The sequence below is a fragment of the Acanthopagrus latus genome, chromosome 5 (assembly GCF_904848185.1).
Source record: "Acanthopagrus latus isolate v.2019 chromosome 5, fAcaLat1.1, whole genome shotgun sequence".
Taxonomy (NCBI): domain Eukaryota; kingdom Metazoa; phylum Chordata; class Actinopteri; order Spariformes; family Sparidae; genus Acanthopagrus; species Acanthopagrus latus.
The window spans coordinates 2239458-2260829 of NC_051043.1; the positions used below are offsets into that span (position 1 = coordinate 2239458).

A 21372-nucleotide genomic window follows, 5' to 3' on the forward strand; every position below is an offset into this window, starting at 1 on the left:
TGTAGCATCAGTAATATCAGAGTCTCAGAGTTTCCTCTCAACTAGCTTTGGTAAGAGTTGAATTTACCAACCATCTCTGCTTGTGGTAACCCTCCTCTACAGTTGATGTGATTGGTTCAATTCAGCCTTTGAAGGTGATAGACAGGAGGTTCATCTGATCACCTGCCATGTGCCTGTTTTTTCAGCACCATCTCAGATGGTTTTGTGAAACAAACCCTCCTGTGCAGCGGGTAAGCTGTCACAAACACCTCTTATGACACCTACTACGACAACACATGCAGATGCAGCAGCCAGTAGCTCCTTTAAATTTTGCTACACACTTAAATACAGTCATGAGCATTGGATAAGGAAGCACAGGTTTTGGGTTAAAAGCAGGAGACTTTTAGGTGATCGCTGCAGACGGAATCTTTGACAATCTAACCTGACCAGCCAAAGCATATATATATATATATATATATATATATATATATATATATATATATATATATATATATATATATATATATAAATGTGGGAGGTTAAGTAGCTTTTTCATGGATGGCCAAATGAGGCTGTGTTTGAAGGTGGGGCATCAGGGATTTTTAGGTTTGTTGTGAAATCCGATATTCCAGGGTATAATTGGCCATTTTTGACTAATTTTGATTTTGCCATTATATTTCACCTTAAAAACTATTTACTTGGTGTCATTATTTTCAGCCTCACATGTGACTGTACAGTTTGTTTGTTTTTTTTATATATATTGACAGACTGTATTAACACAATGGACCTAAAATCACAAAAAAAACCATAAAATTACATAAAGTTAAATTTTTTTACTGTGAAAACCACAAATATGTTTAACAAACAATTTTTTATTACTTATAATGCAAATATAAATTGTTGTTTGCTAAATATGTGCATACATTTTAAACATTTACAAAGTTATATGTAACTATTTAACATTAAATGCAGGCAATGCTCAGGTCTGCCTGAGCTCCTTCCAGCTGAATGAAGAGCTGCACTGCCTGCTCCACATTCAGCATCTCCTCATTGTTTTGACTCATTAAACAAAAAAACGACGACACTACACACTAAACACACCACATAACACACTAACTACACACTCCAAACACGCTAAATGTCACAAATCTCTCAACTCTCAATATTGCTGGCTGTCTCCGTCATTTATCCGCCTCCATCCCTCCCACAACTTTCCGTTCCTCAACAACCAAACTTGCTGCTTGTGGACACTTTCGGGACAAAAGCCCGTTTTTACCATTACTTGGTGCACAAGACACAAAACAAACGTGACGGCAATGTTTGCGAAAAAGCTTGGCGGACATTATTTACCCTAAGTCCAGTTTTGGACCTGCTGGTGCGTCTGTCGATTTGGGACTTGGACCGTGTGGATGGCCTAGCGGCTAGCAGCGAGCTACACACGAGCATCCACAGATTCCGATTCCACTTTGTTGTCCGCGCGTCTCCGGATCTCCTCAGACCGGAACAGACTCGGTCCGGACTCGTTTAGTGTCATTAATCCACAACAGTCACTTTAGATGCACAGAATGGGACCAAACTGCCGGCAAAATCCCAGTCCAGCTCGCGCCGCAGCAAGTATAAATCTGCTTGTGGGTTTGAGCTCTGCAGTGATTGGCTCTGGTGCACACGTGACTGTGGTGGCTCTGGTGGACAATGCTCGCGGAATTTGTAAAGCATTTATGAAATAATTTATTAACGGTATCATTGCAGTCTAAAAAAATTCGACGTGGCACACCCTTGAACCAAGCAGCAGCCATGTTGAAACTGTCAGTTCAGTCTGATCCTGATCCGCAGAGATATTTGAGGAACACGCACACACACACACACACAGATTACCAGAAGGAATTACCACTGACCAACAAGTACAAACCTGATGTGATCAAACAGTCGTGTCAGCAACAATTTCTTGATTAGAGTTTGCTCGAGGTACTGTCATCTGCATAAACTATATACGTCATTTAGATGCTCTCGGTGCCCCTCCTGTACTATAGGGGGCAGCGTTCCTCCGTGAGTGTTGTTCCCTGTGAGCCTAAGTTAGGTATCCCATGAAGAAGTGTGCACCTGTGTGCAAGGCAATTTATCACTAGCCCGAGTTGCTAATTGCTTTATTTTTGTGGTGCTATCTCATGATAATCGCTAAGCTAAAGCTAACTTACATGTTTTGCAATGAGAAGATGCTTTTCATTTATTTTGTTATGCCAACTGAGTGACTCATTTTGTGTATTAGCCACTACAATGGGTAACAGTGCCATTACGGTGTGGTATATTTCATGTTTGCTTGAGAAATTGCACTATTGTGTATAAAAATTGTAATTCATTTGATGTTAAAGAGTTGAAATAGCTAAAAATTGATGATGTAAGTCAAATAGAGGTCAAAAAAGATGCATAAAATTTGCATCAGTTAAAAAGAATACTGTTTATGGTAATTCATGGATAATTGGTTACATTTATGGTTAAAACTAATTCATGATAATTCATTTTAGTGTATCTGTATTTCCTTAATGTTTGGTAATATATTTTATGCCTAGAACTGAGAAAATGTTGAGATCTCATGAGAAACTGAGACAGAATCAGATAAAGATCCTTACAACTTCAACTTTATTAAGTCGGAGAGCACGACTCGAGGGGACTTTTATTTATTTATTTTTTTTGTGGCGCCTTATTTTTGTAAATGAAAGCACAGCTGAGCTGTTAATGTTATCATTTGTTGTACAGTGATATTAAAGTGTCACCTGTTCAAAGTAATCAACACCCACTCCTTTTTGTGAGTAACTCCCTGGTGCAACTCCTATCGGGCCTAGAGTGATGTGATGTCTTCTTAACCTTAAAGTCAGGACCAGAGGTGCTACAGTGCCAAATGTAAACTGCCTGCAATTACCAGCCGTTCTGCACTCAAGAATGGGGTGTACACAGGCAGGACTACCTCAAATAAACACCGGAAGAAAGAGCTTAGGAGAATCCTGTGCCACAAAGCCCTTCATTCTGAGGGAAAAAACATGGACTTCAAAGCAATGTACATCAAAAGAGCTTCCATGAGAGTCAGTGTGGAGGATGGTGTGACACTCATTAAGTCCAAATGTGACCCCTTACACTGATCATACAGGGCTCTGCTATGAGGGGCAATGTTGGCGAATGATTAAAACCTTCCCAAATACTCGTTTTCTTTTTACGCGATGTATCACTTCTTGGGCAAACTTTAAATGTGCTAATGGAAGGTCCAGGGAAACAAGACATTTCTTTTTAGCTTATGTGAGAGAAAAGCTTTTGGGGAAGTATAATTTTTCAATGTCTGCCCCTCATGTTGATAAACGTTGGTGGTATGTGAGTGAAGATCTATAGGGAGCATCAGTGGGGTGTGAGTGCTTATCCTCATCTTGTTGCGGAGAGCTGGTAGCTAGTCAGGCAGAAAATATCCTCCCTAATCCTATATACAGCACAATGGCACATATGTACCACGGCTATCAGGTGATAAAAAGCAAATTCAATGACTTGAGGGGGCCTAAATTCATTTTCATCCCCTCTCCCCAGGGAGAGGGAGGAAATCTATATAGTCCGGGGGCATAGATCTTTTTTTAATGACTTCTGGCTGTAATGATATCATTTAGATGAGATGATGGGTTGAAAGCTTGGCTATGTATAGCACCTGATTTAAATGACTGTAAATGTAGATTCCCTGCATCTCTCCATCTGTTCCTATTTTCACCTCTCTCTCTCTCTCTCTCTCTCTCTCTCTCTCTCTCTTTCTCTCTGTCTCTCTCTCTCTCTCTCTCTCTCTCTCTCCTCCTTTTCTCCTTCCTTCACAGCCTCGCCAGGTTTTGCAGAGAATTGCTGTGGGAGTTCTCCACCTCCCTGTTTGTGAAGGCGTACCTGATCACCGACTTTCAGAGCAAGTGAACTGAGCAGTTTTGATTTCCCAGATGACACCCCATACGTGCATCCTCGACTGTCATTCAATTTCTGCCGCCTGAGAACCAGACGTCTGCTGGAGGGAGCCCATTTTATTTCCATTAGAGCATAGCAATGTTCAGTTTTATCAGCTGTCATTTAACATACACACAGACAGAGAAATGCTGCAATAACATGCCCAGCAAAGAGAGAGAGCAACTACCTGCACTGAATGTTACAGCACTGATGTTGCATAAGGTTGGAAATATCACCAGGCACTGCAATGAGAAAGAAAGAAGGCTATTCTCAAAGACGAGATTCCACTACACACCTATTTAAAATCTCATTTATAAGCTGCAAAGTGAAATCAATTCTGTTATGAAACAATAATCAATAACGTAACAGTGGGGCTGGTGCTAACAGTGTGGAACCAGTGCTGGAAAACATAATCATGTGGCAGCAAGAGAAAAAGTGAGGCAAAGGATGCCTGGAGCACTTATAATAAGGTCTTCTTGCCACTGTATAATTGGTGGCATCCAACTTGAAGGAAAGGAAAAGGACTCTGTCGGAAGTGAGACACGTTCTGTCGATGACAGTGAGACCTAATTATATTATGGAGCCCCTGCAGTAATGGAAGATGTCAAAGCGGGCAGCAATAAGGCAGCCGATAGGGAAGACACACCACCCGCCATGGGTGTGTGAGTGAGCTCACAGGTGACCTGGAAAGACCTGTTTACCTCATTAAAAATAAATCAGAAGGTAAAAAGGGCCCCACTCCCATTCCTCCTTTCCCTCCCAATGCCTGTCCTTCATCCATTATGCAGCAGTGAGGTGGGACAGTGTGGGTTAAGTCCTCGGGGAGGGTCAGTTGGACAGGGACCCTGTCTACCTGCTCCTCCATAAGCTACTGATACGCCTGCCTCTGTAATGCAATAATGAGATGATAACACGGTGATAAGAAGTGTAATGTAGATGATGAGCACTAAGGTAGGGAGTCCAAGTAGAAGTAGCCATCAGCGATGAACCTGTGGCCACAATAAGTTAAACAAGGGAGAAACAGCCTATTAGCAGTGATCCATAATTCATAATGCATGGAGAAGATGGGCTCCACACTATCTTCCATGAGACATGGAGGTGCAGTGAAACCAAGTGGTTCTTTTTTGCATTATGGCAAGTGTTTGCACAGCAATTTGCATCATACTTGTACTAGAAATTGTGTAGCGTAGAGGTCAGAGAAATAGATCTGAAGATTGCAGGGTACAATCTCTCACTGAGGAAATGAAAAGAGGAAAAGGTCACACATTCTACAATTCAAAGAATTGTCTTTTGGGGGAGATGAGAAGATCAATATTAATCTTAGGCCGGTGCAGAGTGGCGTCAGGTTTATCTTAGCTTAGCATAAAAAGCAGGGAGGGAAAACACTTGTGTAGCTGTTCTTAAAAGCTTTTTAACTTGTGCATAGATGGAATCTAAACACAGTCATGTGAGCGTTGTGTGCTGAAGCTGATTGCTGGTTTCTCCATGGTCACCATTAGATATGATCAGTAATGTAGTCCTAATAAAACAGAGGGTGAACCCAAGATCACTAATAGGCAGGCTGTTATGTCTGTACCCAGAGGACATTCTATCTGGACCAATAACTACTAGTCCATTCAGAATTATCACGTTTTGGTTTTTCTCTTTTGCAGGTTCCAGCACTAGCAGCTTAGGAAACTCAAAGATCAATTGCATTTGTATTAAATCAGTCATACATCATGCTACACCACTACTATACAAAGCACAGATCATGTCTTGAGCAAACATACCTACAATAATCTGAACTAAGCCACAGAGAAAAATATATTTCTTTAAGGTACTGAATCATGCAATTCAAAGTTGAATATGTATGGTGTTCTGAGGCGTTGTTTGAGGACAGTTTATATAACTGGACCTCTTTGAATTTGAAATTCTTTTCTCTGACGCCTTTTTCATCTTGAATCTATAATGCTCACTATAGTATACTGGGAGCATTGTACGTGCACACTGTATGACGGCTAGTACCAGCATCTCCCTGGTTGAGTCTTGTCAAGTAAGGCAAGTGCATACAGCTACAGTAAGCCCTGTCCCTAACACGTGTCGGTCAGTCAACATCTGGACTGAGTAAAACAAGCTTAACTTTGTCAAACAGCACTCAAATAAGTTTGTAAATGTTCAGGGTTGAAAGAGATCCATTTTGATTACTAATAAGTGATTATGATAAGCTAGGGTAATCATGTCCTGACACCAGCTCAGAGAGACAGCAGATTTACTGGAAGATTGAGAGAAGAATACCTGAGATTCTTTGCAAACTGGCCACAACATATAATGTGTTCAATTCTTTGTTCTGACTGTTTATCCCCAACTGAAGAAATTTTAGAATTTTAGACCACACAGTAACAACTGCTGCACCCATCTGTATAAATGGCCTATAAACACAGGTCTGCAAAGTCCCAGTTTCTCTGCTGTGGTCCCTGACCTTTAACCCTATATCCATTCTCCACAAACCCTTTGTGTTGCTACAGTTGGCACCCTGTTCACTCTGAGTCAGGCTGCATTTGACAGCCGCTTTAGTCATCCAACCTCCCAGCGCACATATGATACTTTAACTCTCTGGATCAGTTTAATACACCGACATTTAATGCTACAATACACCCCAGCTACCCCCTTCTTCATCCTGCTGCCATCTGGCAAGCAAAACAGAAGTACGTGCTGTATAGTAGTATAACCACTCAATATAACTCAACCCAGTTTGTTCCTATAAACAAATTTCTTACAGGAAGAGAAGAATTTCTTACTTATGATACTGCTCACAACACCTAATGACTGTATTCTAGCTATATTAAAACATTGCACAAAATCATCAACATTATATTATATAACTAAAAGTCAAGCTGTCAATATCATCATGTTGGTTCAAGTGACAACAGGCTAACACAACACTTTCAAATCAGTAAGGTAAGGTAATTGTAAGTCAGACTGATATTTATTAGCCGATATTGAGCGGAAATCATGCAATCTTGGACTTTCATTTTGAAATAATCTTCTAACTTCAAATAGTTTCTAAGAAAACTCTGGTGTAGATTTTTTATAAATAAAAAATAAAAAGTTAATACAAGCTGAATGAATATATATTGGTGTCAGTATTAGGGGCATTTACTTTCTTAAAGCAACAATCTGACAAGTTCCTAGATCATGCAGCGATTGTCGGTGTGCAGTGGTGAGAAAGGAGGGAATCATTTTAATTTATTTCACAAGCACTCCTTTTTTACACAGTTACTTGTGTAAATTAAGACAGTTTACAATGAAACTCCATTTTGCTTACATTTGAGGGGAAACAGAAGGAAGGCATACTCTTTCAAATGGGAATGACAGTGCACACTTTGCAGCTGTGTCTGCCTAAAAATGCAACACTTCTGTCAAACTGGTTCATTTCCAGCAAACTGTGTTCAGCCCCTATACAAGGTGGCCTAGGTTGCATCAATATCCATGTCACATTTACTGTAGAAACTGCATCAACTGGGAAACATCTCCAAGTGGCAACCCCATTAATCTATAGGAACTTGTACATCATCTCCCATTGAAATCTATAATGTTGCCGGTGCATCAATACAAGTGGCAAACTGCAGTGATCCACCAATGCATCTATAAAAAGCAGGTAACGCCATAGTCAGACCAGCCATTGGGAGAAAACAAGCAAGAAATGGGTTATGTCTACTTTACTTTGATTAATCCATGGGTGAAAGTCACACATATACATAGTACTTCAGTAAGAGTCTTGAAGTATATGATGTTAAATGTATTTATCAGCCTGGCAGGTTATCAGATCCAATATCAAGCATTTTTCTGATTCAGTTCTGTTTTTGTAATATATTTTTAAATGATGCTATTTTGTCTATGACACAGCAAACAATCTGCAAAGTAACAATTATACAGTTAGCATATAAATGTGATGGAGTAAAATCACAATATTTATGTCCAAAGGTAGTGGAGTGGAAATGTAAAGTAGCAGAAATTGGATATACACAAGTACAAGTGCCTTAAAATTATATTGAATTATAGTCCTTAGAGAGAATAGAGAATTTATGTTAGTTTGCTAGTTGATGTTCAGCCTCTCGACTTGCCTGAATACACATCTGATACACTGCTAACTGGTGGATTTCTTTCATATTATTTTGATATTTTGAAGTGGGGTACTGTGTATCATGACGGGGCTACATCACAATGTTTTTTACTTGTTGGTTTTTGCTTCCATGTCAACATGATTGTGATGAGCATGCATTATATCTGTTCATTTTAAAACCTCTTTCATTTTCAGTCTACAATTCTGCAAGTCTCATTTCTACATGGAGCACATATCAGCGATTCACTATGTTTTTTTGATAATATGAAACAGCATGGACGCCTCCAGAGACTTGGTCCTTATCTCTTCTATTTCAAGCTGTGCAGAGGAGCCCCTATAGAACAGTATGGCAGATCCCACCCGTTGTCTCCCAGCTGAACCTGAGCTCATATTTAACATCTCACAGGTGGAGACAGACACACAGTGAAAGTATATGTCAGAATTTATTGCTTTGTAGATTAGCATGTCGGGGAGTTCAGAGTATTTCTACAAGCCTATAAAGCTGAAGCTACAGTAATAAAGCTTATGGTTTAAGTATGATGTGATTTGTGCCACAAACCATAACAGAAGAGTAAGCTGCTGGATTCAATCTGACAACAAGGATCCAGTTTGATATTATACTATCAGAGGCATTTTGAACCGATGCTGAAAGAATTTAAATAGCTGTATCTTTCTTCCTCAGCATACTAACACAGCGCTCACACACTTCTCACCATTCTCATGTCAATAGAAAATCACAAGTGATTCTTTAAAAACACACAAAACTATTTAAAAACACAACATTAAGAGAAGAGCAGCACGGAAATAAAACAAAGGAGAGTTGAGCAACACATTGATTTCTACATTTTATAAGCCACTTCTAACATATTTGATAAAAGGTTGTAACTGGAACTGGTGCAGAGGCAGTGGAGGAATAAAGGGCAATAACTGGTGAAATCCTGACTACTTCAGCGACAGGCTCAGGGGGCTCTTCTTTACTTATCTTTAGGTAAGGAAGTACTACTGATTCACAAAGCTTAACAACCAATCAGAACAAAATCTCCCAACGACGGGCTCCGCCACTGATTCGACTTGCTCATTCTTCCAGAAAAGCAGCCTGCGAGGGCTAACTAGTGCAAACGGTGCAAAGCACACCGATAAGAGAGTAGCCATCAATAAGCCTGGGATGTTAGGGTCATTAGATCATTCAAATGTGACTGGGCAAAAGGGATCCAATTTTGATAAAACAAAACGTAATCTCAAGAGGTTTATGAAGCTCCAGTTCTGTAAATTCTCCAGTGACTGTAAATAACAAAACTAGTACTTGGCCAGTGTGCATCAAGGACTTGCAGAGTACCCCACTACTACGTGTCCCGCAAAAATAACCCCCTTGTACATTTGACTTGTAACTTAGTTCCTATTTTCCAGAAAAAGCCACAATAATTCTGTGTTGCCGTGTCATGGTCTGATGTCCATAGTGTATTTGCACTATGTTTGTGTATTTCTATTATTGGAGCACATTCGTTTGTGTTGCATGTGTGTTGTCAAATTGGTGAACATGTGTACTTCAGTTGATTTGGTGCTTTCTTTTGAGAGATTATATCTCCTGGCCTGCGTAGTTTCCATTATCTGTTGTAGAATAACAAAAAAATAAAGATACACCTATTAACTGAAGCTGCCTTCAACACACACTGCAGAAATTGGGGGGGCATCCTCACAGGCGGGGCTATAGTTAAATCTTGAGAGGTCCTGTCACAGCTCAGCACCATTCAAGCCCAGCATCTCTTTATGGTCGCTGTCTGGGCAAAGGGTTCAGGCCTGTGTCTTTTCCTCTTTTGTCTGCTCTCCTGGGGGACATGAATGGGAGGTTGGGGCCCGAACAAAAGGCAGATCATGGGTCTATTGGGGGGGACAAATGAGCTTAGTTTGGGTAATGGCAGCCAAAAGGAAAGGGAGGTCTGGGGAAGTATTGAGGCTCACCTAGGACCAGAAAAGGAGGGGAGATGAGTTCTCCAGGATGAACAGCTGAGATCCTCCTTCCCACACTACACATGCTCTGTCACTATCTGACAGGGCTGTGATTGTGGTGAAAGGGAGACAAACAGCAGCTGATTGCTGGTTTCTCCATGGTCACCATTAGATATGATCAGTAATGTAGTCCTAATAAAACAGAGGGTGAACTATGACCTCTGGCTGGTGATCAGCACCAGATATTCTGTTACACACTTTATTTTTTATACTCAAATCACACTCGCTTACAGTATGCATTATTACAGTCATCACTACAATGTGATCCTAAGATTTAGAAAACATTCTTAGTTTAAAAACAACACACTACGTTTAGGTGGGTTTACCCCCATCATGGGTTGAATTGTTAAAATATTCATTTCTTCTTGTTGTCAAATGAATGATTCAAATTTTGTTATGTCTCAAATGCAACTCTATGTACCTTTACAGCATCAAGATAAGACCTTTAGGTCCGCGTAAGATGGGGCTGAGATTCCTCTAAATGTCACCTTATCACAAATACCATTTGAATTCCCCTCGACAACCTGCCTTTGCAGCTTCACCCTTTGAACATTTTTCTTTTCTTTCTTGTGAAAAACATGTGTGCACACCCCTACTCCATCAACACACACACACACACACACACACACACACACACACACACACACACACATACACGTACACACACAATCCTTACTGTTTACAGGTCATTTTCCCTCAACTCCCTTGTGGTTTTCCATACCCTCTGCAGCTTGATTATAACCTTTTCTCCTCCCCTGCAGACAAACACCCAGACACCAAGTGATTCTGCAGGCCACAGGCTTTATGAGCAGAATATTGCCTTTTTATAGCAGAACAACATCTAAAAAATGAAGAGCATTTGTATTTTGCATAAATCAATGTTGTTTTCAATTTCATTCACTACCCATAAATTGCATAACTTACAGTATGTAATTTCAAGTTGCAAGGCTGAATGTAGTCACATAAACCTGAAGTATGATCTTTCCCTAAACCTAACCCAGTAGTTTTGGTTTCCAAACCTGATAAAACTGCGACAGTTTGATAACATTCATAACATTCAAAAAGTCATAACATGTCGTAATTAGGGCCGTCAATTTGAAATTTGAAAATACAGTTGCCATTAATCACAAATAAATTGCACATAAATGTACCTTAAAGGGATACTTTTTAATAAAAAGCTTTTAATACTCTTACCTGGTTCACATCATACTTGACAAATCGCACCTTTCAGGTCACATGGAACGGCTGCCTGTCCAAACCCTGCTTTCTGGAAACTGGTGTCCCTCAAGGATCAGTATTTGGGTCGCTTCTGTATTTACTATACAACAGGGATTCCCCTACATGTAACTGACTGTGGCGCACCGCCATGGCAAAATAAAAGCCACCACGCCTTAAAAATTCATTGTTTCCCATACATTGATTAATATTTCTGCCTTTCCAGCACATACCGACGTTTCAGTCTCTTTTGTTTTCATTACTTTTATTGACTTTAGCACTACTAATTTAGGGCTGTATTAGTGAAAAGAATAATAATAATATGAAGCTGTTTTTGGACCTGGAGCAGTGCGCTTCACGCCCTTGGAGGCTCCTCACCTCGCACACACACACAAACACACACACACGGTGACAGATGGTGGGTCTGTGTGTCGCTCCCAAGCAGCCATGAATTAGGTACAAAATGACAAAAATGTCGTCTATGACTGACTGTATGGTGTGTTGAAGAGTATCAGAAACATCTAGTTTGTTATTGTAAATTCACAAAAAAATCCGATTTCATGTAAAACTGTTGTCATAAATAAATCCAATGTTAGAGAAAGGAAATATTTTACCGTTGTCTTCCACCGCAGTCCTTGACGTTAACTAGCATGTTGGATATTGAGCTTGATAATTAGCTAGAGGATTAAAATGGTCACTTAGATCAGAGTCCTGCACTGGTCCGACCCGCTATAAATTCATACCGATGCCCGAAGGAAAATTGAACGGACGAAATTTTTAAAAATGAAAATAAGCCTGCGTGGGCAATGGGAGGTCTGGGAGGGCGCAAGCACGCATGAATGAGCTCATATGAAATATGAATGCTGATTATAATTGTTGCCTTGAAAATGGCAATCGTAAAACCCGACCCATATCTCCAGGTGTCCAACCCGATCTGTGTCCAACACAGTACATTATTTTTCACCCATGCTGGACTCTGAGTTAGATAACTCCCCTCTTGAAACAAATAATAAATATAGTATTTCTTTACAATCGTAGACATATTTTCATTCCAAGCCCATGCAGGGGAGTTCATGATGACTGTGTGAGAGCATTGTAACCAGAGAAAAAGAAATTAAATTCCCTAAGTAGCCTATGATATAAGTATAAATATTACAGTATGATGACCTGGCCTTCAAAGCCATCAATGGAACCGTCTATCTCCAAACACTGGACAGACCACATGCCCCAGCAAGAGCACTTTGCTCATCTACATCAGCCGACATGTCCGACTGGTACCCCCATCGCTGAGGGCAAACAAAGTTCGCTCAGCGAAGTCCCAACTCTTTTCTATTTTGACACCTCAGTGGTGGAACAAACTCCGGACCAATATCAGGCCAACAGAATCATTCTCCATCTTCCGCAAAAGACTCAAGATTCAATTGTTCAGACTTTACCTCGACCCCGCATAGCATGACTCCCCAAAATAAATATGCTGAAAGCATAACATTACAAACTCAAGCCCAACAAGCAACAACAGATGGTTGTACTGACCTGAATTTCAGTAACTGAAACATTCCTTAGTAATATTAGCACAATGTAGCAGTGCATGAAAAGTGGGATTTTCGTCAGGATGTGGCACAGTAGATTGACATGGAATTTCAGGTTTGCGACTGCACGCGGCAATTTGCAGGCAACGCCGAAAACTGCCTTGCTTGGCAGTTGTCCCTCCATGACCCCCTCCCCCTGATTCTAGGGGAGGCTTTAACATGTAAACGAAAATGCTGTCAGCTATACAAATGCAAATCAGGGTGGCAGGGGGAGTTTTACCCCAGGTGACCTTTTTCTAAAAGGTGTTAACTTCATTTTAAGAAAACCTCTGGTATTAATAGATCAGGCTCAGTACAGCCTGATTATAGACCCTTATATTTTAGCTTGAATTGAATTATTTAATGAAAGTATGCTGGATTAATTACTGTGTATGTCATTAGCAGTGGCCAATGTCATGTAAAAAAGATTATTCATTCTTTTTCTCTCACTCTCTCTGTCCTGGGAACAAGTCAAGGATAAAACACCAGTTGTTATGAGGTTAAAAGTTGCATGAAATATTTGTGATAACTAAGTATTTCTATAATTTTAAGGGTTCTGAATGTTTTAAAAGAAGCTGAAAAGTAATTCACGGAGGTTTATCGCTGCGAGCATTTTGTTTTCACAGACTAACCTCGCCTCACAACAAGGCCGTGACCTCCTATTAGCTCGGAGCTATGTTGGCAAGTCAAGATTTACACGATGCCGATAATGACGCCATTGTAAGTAACTGTTACTGTTTTGTCCCTCGTTTTATTCTACTGTGACTTACGTCTCTTTATTCATACCACTCTGTTTTCCAGCTGTCTGTAAGACATTACGAGACAGTACGCAGGACAACAAACAAGCAGATCTTGCTTTGCAGGCAGAAGTTGTGAGGAGTTCAGCTCGGAGTCCATCGAGAACAAAGAGGGTAAGACTTGTTAGATTAGATCTGTTTTTGGTCAATGTGACTATTTTTCAGGTGCATCGCGTAGTACTGATCGTCCTTATTGATTGTTTTTACAGTTGCTGGAAGCGAGACAGAGTGCTAGCTGAGGATGAGGTGGACCTTTGGAAGTGCGCCGCCATAGATTTGATGTCTGAAGAGGAAGACGGCACAAGATGGCGGGGTGTCAGGATGGATTGTGCGACCTCCATCCTTTCGCAGACGGGAGCTCACCAAGTTCTGCGCCACGCTGCAGACACATGAGAGGCGATTCCGAAATACAGGGCAGTGCACTGCAGATGTCTGCAAAAACAGACACTTCGTGGTGCTGTAGGATTTTGGGCTTCTCGTGAGCTTCCCGTTTGTTGTGTGAGCTGATTGTGCTTTGTACATGCTGTGTGTTTGTGCTAATAAAGCTCTTTCTTTGAATAAACAACACCTTCCTGGCAAATGTTCCTTTCCTCAAGAAATTCATGCATGTCCTTGATGATATCATAAACATAAAAGACTGGAAAAACATATATGTACTGTATATGTGTGTGTATATATATATATATATATATATATATATATATATATATATATATATATATATATATATATATATATATATGTGTGTGTGTGTATAAGTATATATGTAATATCTTGTAATTGTTCACTGCCAGCTGGTCTGCTCCTTTTATCCTTTTACCCAAAAAACAGATTGTGTATATATATTTATATTGTATAGTTATATTTTCTACTTTTTAAAATAGTTTATATTGTTAATTTGTTATATTTTCTATTCTTTAAATAGTTTATATTGTTAATTTGTTATATTTTCACTTAATAGTTATTTGATGCATGCACCAGTATCACCACAACAAATTCCTCGTATGTGTAAAATCGTACTTGGCAATAAAGCTTTTTCTGATTCTGATTCTGATTCTGATTATATATATATAGATATACACATATAAATGCATATATACATATACATACATACATATACATATATATACACATATAAATATATACAATATATACATATAAATATACTTACTAGGGTTTACATTTATAATGACCCAGGGTGACCAATCACGAGTGATTTTGCTTGTTTATGACATGGTTTAAGGCGTGGTTTCGCTGTAATTCATATGCAAAGTAGAGCCATTCGCACCTCCGGGAGCTCCACATGCATCATGGTTCGTTTCCGTCAGAATGTGGCACAGATGAACGCGACGTTCGCAGGCTGTAAATTGTCGTCAACTGCTGAAAATTAGGGAGATTTTCGGGCATTTACGGGGACGAAAATCCCACTTTTCATGCAGTGCAGTGTCCAACTTTACACTGTAAAACGGGTAACTAAACAATGTTAATCAGCCTGCATTTCCTAACGCTGTTGGAGTTTATCTCATGTAGAGTTGTCCAGGCGATTCCATTGTAAACTATCAGCATGGCCTGTTTTGGGGAGGGAACAGTAAAAGCAATTAACTTAGTTCTTGTCGAGAGAACAATCTGGCAGGTCTTTGAAGCTGAACCTGCCATACAAAAGACTGTTTTCTTTATCCATTTCTGCTCAAGGAGGTTCGTTTCTGCTGCCATGCACAACGTTACTGCAGCATTGCTTCCTGATCTCCCAAACTACAGGGAGGGCCGAGAGTCATAACGCGTATGTGTTGTTAAACATGCAGCAAACAAATTTACACAGTTCATGTTAAGGTGTTATTGTGTTAACTTTGACAGTCCTAGTCATAATATGTGAACTGTTTGTCAGTAAGCCCTAATCTGAAAGTCAAACCTTGCGTAACATATTACACATTATTCCAAACTCGACCCAAGAGCCCTTCACATGGAAAACTGACACTAGAGTGGTTGTTAGAGCATCGTGATATGAAGCTTGAGACCACTGACCAAGCTGCTGTATTTTACCATTTTGGAGTGAGAGGATGTTTTCCAAGCAGATGTTCATAGAAACCTTTTGATATATTTCAATAAAGTAGAAGTACAATTCAGAATATCTTCAACAGATAAGTGACGAAAGTGATGAAATATCTCAAGGTCCACTTACAAGCGTTTTCTTCTACTTACATAACATTCGATAATGTATAAAGATATAGATGGGGTCCTCTGCTCATTCATTTGGGCTGGATTTGTGCACATTTGTTGAAAGCTCCAAAAACATAAGGGGCAGCATATCACCAGAATAACCGACAACTGCTGCTGCACTTGGGCTATCCTTGGCTATTAGCCATTGCTCAGTTAGCTGTGGAGCCAGTGGCCATAGAGTGTGCCTGGAGTGAGTCACAATGAGGGGCATATGCCAGCTCACCAGGATTTGTTAGCCTGAGATTGAACACAGCTGGACACCAGTTTGGGGCTCTGAGACCACCAGAGGTCAGTTTGAACCTGACCAAGGCTTTAATGAGAGCACAGGGAGGTTAATCCTTTTTAATCAATGAGATGCTGTGTTTCTCTATCTATATTTCATGGAACGTTCTGTGTTGAGTGTGTGAAATCCATTGTTATCTCTGGAGTTAATTGATACTCTCTTATTGTCCTGCACTCCTGAGTGACATCTAACAGTGCCTTGTTAAACAGATGAATACAGAGTCTAGATCTGGCTGTAATGATGTCAGTGATGTGACTGATGACCAACAGTGACCTCTGGGTATACGGCTGGCAGACGGGCTGATGGGTGATGTGTGAAGCGACAGGAGATGAGCTGCTGAATAATGGGCCCTTGTCAAAGTCTTTTTCTCTGCTTTAGAAGAGATGGCACACAAGGCGGCGCAGCCTGGGCTCGCATGATTGATGCCTACTTCAGGACTGAGACTCTGATAGACTGTTGGTGGTCCCTGAATGTGAATGAAATGTAGTTCAGTCGTGTCACAATCTCACAGTCATCCACAATATCTTTATTTGCTATAGTGGCAATGGCATTTCAAAATGCCATGTTCTGCAAATGTATTTAAGCTCTGTGAGGATATCTGTAAGACAAGTTGTTGTGCAATGAATTTCAATGAGGTCCATGCTCTTAGAAATACAATGAAAGAGGTGTTTCTGATGGAAACAGAGGCATCAGGATGTTAACTTTTATAGCTTATCTTCACTGTTTATATTACCCAGCAGTAGCACTGAAGGCTTGTCTTTAATTCTCTACCTCCTGCTTTTCTTCCTCCTATCCTTACTTCCTCCTTTCTGACCGTGGCACACTAACCATCTTTTCTCTTTCATCTTTGCTTTTGTCATGCAGTGAAAAACCCAGCACAAGCCAGACTTTACAATATTTCCAATCATTCCGTTATTTACCACCGTTCATTTTGAATAAATCACCTGCGAGCCAAAGAAGGGAACCTGTACCTCTGGAGACCCTCGTCCATTACAACACAGTAGCAGCTGCGATGGATAGAGGTGAGAGGTGAGGGCAGACAGGTCAGCCCACAGCAGAAGGTCCACTGGACAATAGAGTGGAGAGCTTGGCTGTAAGAGGCAGCGTCCGTCTGCATTAAGCAACGTTGTCTGGTTTAAGTGGTTCTCCTCTCCAGCCTCTTCTCCATTATATTTGTTCAATCATTTTCAGGATGAGCCATTAGGACCTGTCTCTATCTCACCATTATAATCTTGTGGAAAAAACGCCAGAGTGATGCTCCTTTATTGGTGGCAATTAGCCTCTGACTAACCTCTAAAATGCATTTTTCAGCCACTTTTGTCCAGTAGAAATCGCAACATTCCAAGTGCCTATTTTCCTAACCAAACCTTGACTCTATGGGTGACATGTCAAAATCATTTTTGTTGAGGTACTTGTTGAGGTTACCACAAACCATGGTTCATTGAAGAATTTAAGGCTGTCAGTTTTTCATGTGCAGGGTTTTTCATGTTGCAGTTTTGGGGGGGGGGGGGCTCTCTTAATTTGAAAGTAGTGACCTTTCGTAGCTTGCCCCTACAACAACAAGCGGACACAACCAAACAGCTACAGAGACAGAGGAGATGCTAGCAGCTTTCCAGTTGCTTATCTTGAGGTCTGTAGATCGTTTAAAACTCCCCAGCTGTGGGTCACACAACAGTGCACGTCATCGACACCTCCGCCCAGCTCACACAATTGCCGGCGCATTGAAACCTTGGATTTAAATAGCAGTCAAGGCGGAAATAAGTGTACCCTAAAAGGCAGCAAATTGGTGAACCAAAACAGACCCCCAATTTACTGCCTTCTGTCTAAATTCCTGGACCTAGCCGCAAAAATTACAGCGAAATTGGTGGCTTGCTGCCCAGTATAAAAACGGCTACTGAGACACAGAAAAGATCGTGGTACAGTTAAATCACTTACAAAACTGAGTTACATAGTTTATGTTAGATTACTGACATACATAACTTCAAAACATGTCACTTTGGATTTGGTTACACACAGGATTTACAAACCCGTGTCCTGTATGACCCATTCAACGACCGCAACCACCAACCAACTATTCTCACCCTTTATTCTGCTGCACTAGAGGTGATGACCTGGCACTAACCAGGCTGCTGTATTGGACCTGTATTGAAGAGATGGTAAGTACTAGCTTGACCCCTCTCCTTTATACAGTGTGGGATAAAAACAACATGGTAGCCTGGTAGTGGTAGTGGTAGTGAAGGAGCTGCCAATGAGCCAACAGATGAAAAACATGAACAACAGATAATGTCAAGTTAACTAACTTGCCTCAGATTTCTGAGTGGAATACAAATGTACAATAGTCCTCACAAATTTTAAATCAAAAGTACTACAGCCTCTAATGGAGACTGTCTTGTTCTAATTCAGCCCTGTTTTTGGAATTCAATTCATGCCATTGGTACCGATGAAGTCATCTTTATTACTTTATTTCATGCCTTGGCTCAGGATGCTGCTGTACAGCTTGTTTGTGGAAGACTAGTGAAACTACTTTGCAAACAAGTGATGTTATCTCAGCCCACTGGCAGTTGTTTCATGGCACAGAGTCAAGCAAAACTAATTTGCATGCAGTTATTGTGGCATATGTAGCAACAGACTGGTTGCAGACACAACTGTGCTGCTGAAAGGTCACAGTTTCAATCCTCACAGCAGCCCATCAGCGACCAAAGAGTCCCTGGGCAAGTGTACTAAAGCAAGCTGGATTGACAGCATTACAGATGGCAAATGTTGAATGCTTCATTTTGCAAGTGAGTAGAGACTTGATAAGCTATTCTGGACCTTTCTGCGGTCTGAAATAATTTATTTAGAGCAAAATAATTTTGTTTTTGTTTTCTTTTATCATTTCTTATTCAAAAAATATTTTTTGGGCCATGCTCTGATTGTGAGATAGAGGGGAATAATAGAGCTATTAAACAACAGCTACTAAAAACAATTAACTAAAATATGTTGCCATCTGTTAGGATGATAACGTTTGTATATTCTGTCACGTTCAGGCATAAAAACGAGGAAAGAGTTAATGAAAAATTATATGATGGGTTAAAATATGAGCTTAGATAAGGTAGACAGACAAGAGACAGTTGCTTCTGTCATTTTTTGCAGTATTTGGAAACTTAAAGGTCCCATATTATGAAAAACACATTTCCTCTGGTCTCTACATATAGAAGCTGGTCCTACCTTAGCCTACCAACTCCCAGAATGAGGAAAACAAGTGACTGGCACATGGTCTCTGCAGCGCAACCACTGGTAAAATGGAGCTCCTACAGGCTGTTCAGAATCTGTTCCTTTCATTACATAACAAAAGGAGTCATTTTCATAAACCAACCCCCTCTGCGCAATGATAGGAGATATCCGAGAGGGGGGCGTTCATCCCGAGGTGAAGTTCGGTGTGTCCAGCAGTAAGATAGAAGTGTTTCGCAATGTTGACACTGAGAGCTAGACATGCAAATAGCTCTGTTGTTGGTTGTAAAAATCAACATTAGTGCCTATATTCTGTCCCAGCTACAGAACAACAGAAGCGACAGTGGTTACGTTTCATTTTTTAACGACAACGTGCTGGCTGCGGTTTGTGTTAGCTTGTGTGTGTGTGCTAATCGCTTCACATCGGACTGCTTCAGTAACGAGGGTCAGTACAAAGCTGGCTTTGCCTCGACACTGACCCTCATGAATGGATCAGTCCCAACCATACCAGACCCAGCAACTGCACCCGAGCCACAGGTAAGTGTCGCCGCGGTTTGATAGTATTTACAGTTGCCTACAAGTATGGTGAAGTCAGCTGTAAATTGGCTAACTAGTTAGCCCTGCTTCGGTCTGCTATGCAGTGGAGTTTGAAGTGAGTTTAATGTTAGTAATATTACAAGGGAGCTTGGCTGTCACTGTAAAAAGTCTGGAAACGTGCAGACTGGAGACAGAGATGACGATAACAGTGTCCAAGAGTTTGGAGACTGTGTTGGAGACAAACACAGCGTATGCTAGCTGTTAGCCATTAGCTACATGGTAGTAACTGTAACAACACATAGAACAAACTAACATACAGACACACTAACCATTCAGAAACGTCCTGATGCCGCCCGCAGAGTCTGTGTTTCTTCAGGAGCCTCTCCTTCTGGGTCTGATTCTGGGTCAAACTGGTATTGTTGAATGACAGCATCTCCACGAGCCACCGTAAAACATTACCACATGCTACCACCACCATAAGAGGCATCCTCTCCCTGAGAGGGGCATGTAGCAGGCAAGTAGGTGTTGACAGACAGAGCTCATTAGCATTTAAAGGTGCAGGCACAGAAACAGCCTGCTCTCAGTAGAGCTCACTGCTGAAATTCAGGACCCCGGATGGGTTTGGGGCAATGCATTTCGAATACAGTGTTGTTGGAACTCTGACAGCTGTGTGAAATTGATGAAAAACAGTATAATATAGGACCTTTAAAGCTAGGGACTACAACCCTGGAGGCAATCCTGGCACCTCTTCTAAGCCGCCCCCCATCCCGTCAGTGCTCCTACCAAAGCCACGCCCCCACAAACTTGAACACACATCTGGCAGTAGGACTCAGCAGGGAGAAAGAGATGCCGGAGCACGATGCAGCAATTCAGCTGAATTTAGCAGGAGCAGACAGGAAGTCAAGCGCCGACATTACAAACAACATCCGGTTACTTTTCAAAATAAAACACTCCGTGTTGACACCAGCACACGTCTTGAGGCCAGCTGTCTACCGTACTGCGCCGTGGTGGACTCAAACTGCAACCGGTGGAGACTGCCGGAAGCGGAGCAAAACTGGATCGGAGCCGCAACACAGCAGACCATATCCAGTGGAAACTGGGCCGACTCACTCAACACACAAAGAACCTAACGTTAGCAGTGGGCTAATATGAGCTACAAACGTAGCCAAGTTGGCAAACCTTACATATTTCATGAAAATAACAAATCCCCCTGAAACAAAACAAATCATTACCAGTCCAACAGAAAGAGATCAACCTCTGCATCACTGTTTGGGCCCTTCACATGCACCAGTTCTCTCCACCGCTAAAACGCCGCACCGATGTCGACTCAGGTCTGACTTCTTTCTTTATCCAGAGCTTATTTCGACGCAGCCTTTTCTACCTCAGGCTTTCTTTTCCTTGCCTTTTTAGTGGGTGAGCTGTTACAAGTAACGCTGGCTGCATTTTCTCTGCCATTGTAACCAAATGAACTTCTCCTGCAACTCCGTATTTCTGCAG

The 21372-nt window shown here is 41.0% G+C and overlaps 1 protein-coding gene across 1 annotated transcript in view; it reads right to left on the bottom strand.

The window, feature by feature from the left end:
* tnc (tenascin C) overlaps positions 1-20338 on the bottom strand; it is a 68286-nt gene extending 47948 nt beyond the window's left edge. The window contains exon 1 of the mRNA XM_037098870.1: positions 20205-20338. The gene's annotated coding sequence lies outside the window, so the exon portion shown is untranslated. The remainder of the gene's footprint in view (positions 1-20204) is intronic.
* Between the last annotated feature and the right edge of the window lie 1034 nt (positions 20339-21372).